This window comes from Staurois parvus, unplaced genomic scaffold (genome assembly GCF_062004578.1).
Source record: "Staurois parvus isolate SC_StPar_1 unplaced genomic scaffold, SC_StPar_1.0 ptg000126l, whole genome shotgun sequence".
In the NCBI taxonomy this organism is placed as follows: Eukaryota; Metazoa; Chordata; class Amphibia; order Anura; family Ranidae; genus Staurois; species Staurois parvus.
Window position 1 is genome coordinate 4,824,513 of NW_028317922.1, and position 6,000 is coordinate 4,830,512.

General features: G+C 40.5%; 1 long non-coding RNA gene across 1 annotated transcript in view; it reads right to left on the reverse strand.

Moving 5' to 3' along the window:
- Positions 1 to 5,289, reverse strand: part of LOC149467032 (uncharacterized) — a 28,275-nt gene extending 22,986 nt beyond the window's left edge. The window contains exons 1-2 of the long non-coding RNA XR_016312050.1: positions 5,121 to 5,289; positions 4,388 to 4,446 (exon numbers count right to left, since the gene is read on the reverse strand). This is a non-coding gene — a long non-coding RNA (uncharacterized LOC149467032). The remainder of the gene's footprint in view (positions 1 to 4,387; positions 4,447 to 5,120) is intronic.
- Positions 5,290 to 6,000: the final 711 nt, after the last annotated feature.

The window sequence follows — 6,000 nt, forward strand, 5'->3', positions numbered from 1 at the left end:
CTTTGGTGACCTTTTAGGATTAATTACTCCAGAATACCTACAGCTGCAGAGGTCAATGAAACCTTGTTTTAAAGGTAATCTACTGTTTGTTACTAAATTTGAAATGTGGTCATAACCTGGCCACAGATTCACACTAATGTCCTGGAATGCTTTAAAATGCAAATAGATAGTTCCCTGTCCATGTAAAACTGCTGCACTGTGCTGGGAGGTGTTCTTTTAATATCTGGTATCCTCTGTATTCCCAGGACTTTGCTGGAAGGCCTGTGACGTCACCCTCATCCAGGCATCGGTGATGTAAGCAAGAACATAAGGTATGCATATCTTTTAACATTTCTCCTTATGCATGTTTTTTTTCTAAGATGGCATTTTTACATTGGGGAACATCTTTTTTAAGTTGCAGCAGAGCACTACATACAGTAAGAGTGCTCAGACCTAGGAGCAGTCTGCTAAGAGCAGCAAAGGGTCCTGCACAAGAGATTGGGGAATTGGGTTCCTGACCATGTGATCCTGCTGTAGCAAAATGTCTGTTTTCCATCACTGTGTACCCGCAGAGTTTGCATGAAAACTTGCAACCTCTGGTCCAAGAAAATAGATCAGAAACCAGGCTGTGTGGCTCATGGTCACATGTTGATTTGAGGGTTAGAGTCTCTGTCAGCAGGCTTCTGTCGATGTACTTTCTCCTTGAATTTGAAATGAAAGGGTAGGGCACAAAGGTAGCCTGTTGTAATTCCCTTAGCTGGCCACTAGATGTCCTCTTAGCTGAAGATTGAGATTTGGCTTAGGGTTCATACACAGGGGACATTTGGAAAACTCTTCTGAATGATGGAAACTGACTGCTGGAAAACGTAGGTTAAAAAACATCAGTTTAGCCGTGTTTATGCACGTTTAGAAGTGTTTAGACGCGTTTGCTTTTAGAAGCGTTTTTAAAAGATAACCTCAGGAGACCTTCCCAAATGCCCAGAATGCACTGAAACATAGTAAATAATTAACTATTTCAGACATTTTGAGAGAAATAGAGAGAGCAGAAGCAGAGAGAGCAGTATGTGTTGAGATAACCTGTCTTTTCTGGTTGTATACACTATGGATACCATCATGAGCATAATGCAGCACGTTCTACCATTTTTTCCTTCACGCGAAACCTGGAACTGACTGCACTGGTGTACTGGGTCCATTTGAATACATGGAAAATGCTTTGCATGCAATTCTGATGATGAAAAAAGGCTCTGGACAGCATCTGGATATGGAACAGTTAAAATACGCTTCTAAACACAAACGCTTATAAATGCAGTTAACCACGTTCACAAGTGTTTGGCGTTTGAAACGCTGGTAAAATCTACTCCTGAACGAAAGTTTGGTGCGTTCCAAAAAAAGGACTGTAAACTCAACTGCCTGTAAATGACTGTAAACGACATAGTGTACATGGACACATAGGAAAACATTAGGGAGAGTACAGGGGCTGCTGAAAAAAACGCTCAACAGCTCCTGAACGTCAGTTTAGCAGCTGCAGTGTACATGAGGCCTTAGTTGCTGCATGGGTTAAAGTCTTTTTGCTAAAATCTGCGAGAAGGCAGGCTTTTTATTGCAGAATAGAAGTGCAAAGTCTCTTCTGCAATTAAACAAACCTTCCTGCCTGCTTGCAGTTTTTTTTATTGAATGTACACTCAGCTGCCTTCACATTCAATGGATGACTAAAGTATGTAAATCTCTGCTTATAGTAAACTTTCCTCCTTCTCCTGACTTCTGTAAGGGGACATCCCCTGTAAACAAAACATTTGCCCAAAATGCAGGTGTGCACAGGACGGTCAACAGGTTCCAGTTAGGCCCACAAGGGAGAATAGTCTAGTTGCCCTAGGGAGCCCCGTGCACTACTTTGGATTACTTTTTAATTTTCCTTGACTTGTATGGGGAGAGAAGCAGTTTTGACATATACAAAAGTCCTGTAATGTAACAAACCTTTCCTTTGCCTACAGCATTACATTTTCTTCCAGGACTGGCACCTGGAGAAGTTATTGAAACCTACAAGAGGTACACACAGAGGACTTAGAGCAGAGCTGTCAGCATTACATCGAAGTGGCAACAATAAGATTCAGTGTGCATATGGGATGGGTTCTGCAGGATATTTTTCTCATCCAGATGAAACTGGGCCCCCCAGGTGAGATGCCGGCATCATGGAGGAGAGGAGGAGACAAGGGACGGCTCGGGTGAGAACATCGCTGGACCCTGGGACAGGTAAGTGTGTCTTTATTAAAAGTCAGCAGCTACACTTTTTGTTGCTGCTGACTTTCAATAAACACAAAAATGGCTGGATAATCCACTTTAAACCAGTTTATTATGCTAATTATAGAGGTTATTACAACACACCTATTGTTCACTACCCTGGGGAACTACACTTCTTGGTCCTTTTTTGGGGGTGATTTAAAAGGTTTTTGACTTAAAGTCAAAATATATACCATTAGACATTTGATATTGTGGAAAGAGCAGGTAAATTACACAATCTGGATGTCCTAACAATTACAGAATAGAACTGTACAAATTATTAAAAATACATGCCTCTGAATTGTCACCTTAGTGGAAAAAAATGTGAAAACTATAAAGGACCCCATTGCACTATAGTGTCATTGGGATACCACACATGTGTTGACTTGTGTTGTATTGAGGCAATCCTTCCATTTAAAATGCACTGCTGATACATGGCAATGGAAGAAAAGAAAATACTTGAAACATTTTTTAAAGCACTACACTACAAACCATGCTTTGAGGTTGTGATGAGTTGCCCTGTGTGTGTGTTGCCAGTACCACATGCTGTATGAATGCATTGGAGTGCACTTCTAAATGAATAGCAATAGAATCCACTGCACAAAGCTCCAAGTTGAATATGTGCTCCAGTAATACTATGTACAACAGGCTTGTCTAACCGGCAGTCCATGGGCCGCATGCAGCCCAAGGCAGCTGTGAATGCTTCCCAACAAAAAATCCTAAATTTACTTAAAAAGTTAATTTTTTTGGAATTTTTTGTAAAATGCATTTACACTTAGCGAACATGTGGCCAAAGAAAAATTTGACAGTCTCTCTTTACTGGACTTTTATAAGTTTTACCTTCCCAAAGGAAAATATTTCACTCTTCACAATCATGTCTTATTCATGTCATCAGTTTTTGGCAGCACCTATATTTGGGAGTAACTATTTTAAAGGATGAAGCACACGAAGAGCACAATTTGAACCAAAATATCTGATGTGCACCTTGAGAATTCATGAGAATTGCTTTTACATCCATCGAACCAGATATTGACGCATTAGTTAACCAAAAACAGTGTCAAGTTTCACACTAGTTTTACGCTGCCCTCTTTTACTTTTATAATAAAAAATACTACAAAAAAAGTTTTATCACTCAGATAGGTCCATTATCTATATCAGTAATTGTTGATCTGCCCTTTTTCTGCTCATCAGCTATGTGTATTCTTAGTGTATTTTATGTGCGGCCCAAGACAATTCCCCTTCTTCCAGTGTGGCCCAGGAAAGTCAAAAGGTTGGATATCCCTGAAAACATGTTTAACCCATGGTTACTGCAACTCCGAGCATGGTATAAGTATAACTAATCTAGAAAAGTGAGCACAATTTCAGCCATATACCAGTATTATATATAGCAACACCTATGCATATTAGAAGTCCTTCTAATCAAGATGAATGGCACATAATACAGTATATACAAAAAAATGCAGTAGCATTCTTAACTGGAAAAAACATCATTAAATTAACTAGAAGTGCAATTAATGATAATCATTCATTGGAATGCTTATAATAAGAATGGTTTGCAGGTTATTACAACAATCTACATTCTGTGTCTTAAACCTTGTATGTCTTAAAAATGACAGGGTGAAAATCACTTTAGTATGCAAAGTGGGCAAAGACTTATTGTGAAGTAAACTGACACATAAACAGCTGTAAAACTTGGTCTAGTCACAAAGGTTTCAATTACCCTCGATCATAAAAAAAGGTTAAAACATGCAATAAATCTGCAAAGGAAGTTTATTTTCAGTACCAGGAAATATGTAGCACACAACAAAACGAAGCCTTTCACCATGGTAAGCTTTCTCTAACCACTCAAATTATTTTTAATATAAAAAATGGAATAATGTAACTTATATAAGAAAATAATAAGAATATTCCTGAAAATGTGTCTCTGGCCTATTATGTGTGTGTGTCTGTAGCTGTTTATATGCAATCAGTCAAAAAGTATACTGATGTGTAGGGAAAGCATTGTGGACATTTGTGATTTCTGTAATCCATGTGTGATTCATGAAAAGCAGGAGATGCAAGAATAGCAACCCCTGTCTATGGGACCAGGAATGACACAATGAGGTAGTTATTTAATTTGAATGATACTTACCTGTTAACTTTATTTACATTTTCTGGAATGTTCTACGCTGGTCAAGTGAGTTGAAGAACCTATGAGAAGAGAAAAGATTGTTAACTGTCATCAGACTGAACAGCAGTAGCCAGAGAAGAAGCATCTCCTGTGACTGCTCTCCATCACCGATGGATTCTTTGCTGCCCAGTATGATGGAGCGGGTCGCTGCTCCAGGCAGGGATGCCTGGATGTGTTTCTGAATTTCTTCTGTGCCTCCCTCTGGCTCTTCTTTCCCATCCTCTTCCCCTCTTTCTCTTCCGTGGTATCCAGCCCCTTCCACAGATCCTCCAACTATCCTTCCCCTTTTCTTCCTGCTCCTCCCCTGGTCCATCTGCCTGATGCTTCCCAGTCAGCTTTCTCTGCTGACGATACTTTGGCTCCGCCTGTGATGACATCAATTTTGGCCCTGTCCGTCTCCGTTCAACTGGCGGTGAGTGGCCAAAGAGGATTAAGCTGATTCACCGGTTCGAATCCCAGGGACCTCAGCATGCAAAAAAGAAAACAAATAAGGATAATGTTTCTGTTCCTTACCCGGCATCGAGGTCTGTTTTCTCTGATCCCCCAGCAGTGCAGGATGTGTGTTTTAACCCTTTCCACACTGCTACCAATTTGTTTCCTGACTCTGCTTCTTTCCTACCGGCTCCTGCTTTTCTGTCTAACATCCCTTCTGTTTCAGAGGGTGCCTTGTTTAACCCCTTATCTTTGTCATTACCTTCCTTGCATAACCGGTTCTGCTCCTTGTCCACCTTTAGCTGCTCCTTCTGTATTTGTTAATCCTGATAGTGATGCTATTTCGTCTTCTGTAGCTTGTATTACAGATGCGGTGCTGGTTTCGCAGCCTGTCACGGATGAGGTTCCTAAGTCAGTGTTGCCTGTATTTGCTACGCCTGGCTCTCAGAGTATGCCTGGTGGGGAGTCTGAACAATTATGTCCTTTAATTCACTTGTTGTCTTCTTTCGCAACGTTGGTGGACAGCTTTAAAAAATATTTTCCTGATATTTTGCCTGAGTAACAGGAAAACTTAACTGTTAACCCTCCTCTCGTGCTGCCTCCTTCTCTTGTGGTTAATTTGGTCGACTCTGTTGCCTGTCCAATGCCTTTTCTGGTCCTGAGACTTATCTTAAGGAGGACTTGGCCTGTGAACTATCCCCTTTGGTTTTCCATTTACCATCTTCCATAAAGGAAAGAATTTGGAGAGGTAATTATGTTGACTTGCTTTCGCTTCTCCCTTCTTTTAAGGATAATCGTTTGAACAAAAAGGACTTGGAAAAATTGGAGGATGATAAGTGCAAGTCTGTCCTGCATGATTTTAACAATTGGCTCCAACCTTTTTGTATTTTCGTTAGTGTTATGGGTGAAAAACATCCTGAAAAGTGTAGTGGCATGTTCCTGCACCTAGAAATCGTTCTTGAGGCTTATAAAAACTTGTCTGGTTTGTTGTGGTTTTATTATGATGAGTCCTTTAGACAAAAACTTGCAGTACATAAAACTCTCAAATGGGATGACAAGGATGTAGGTGTCATGTACCTTAGGTAGTGAGCCTGACGTGACGAGGCAGGCCTCCCATACAGCTCTGGCTCGAGGACCACAGG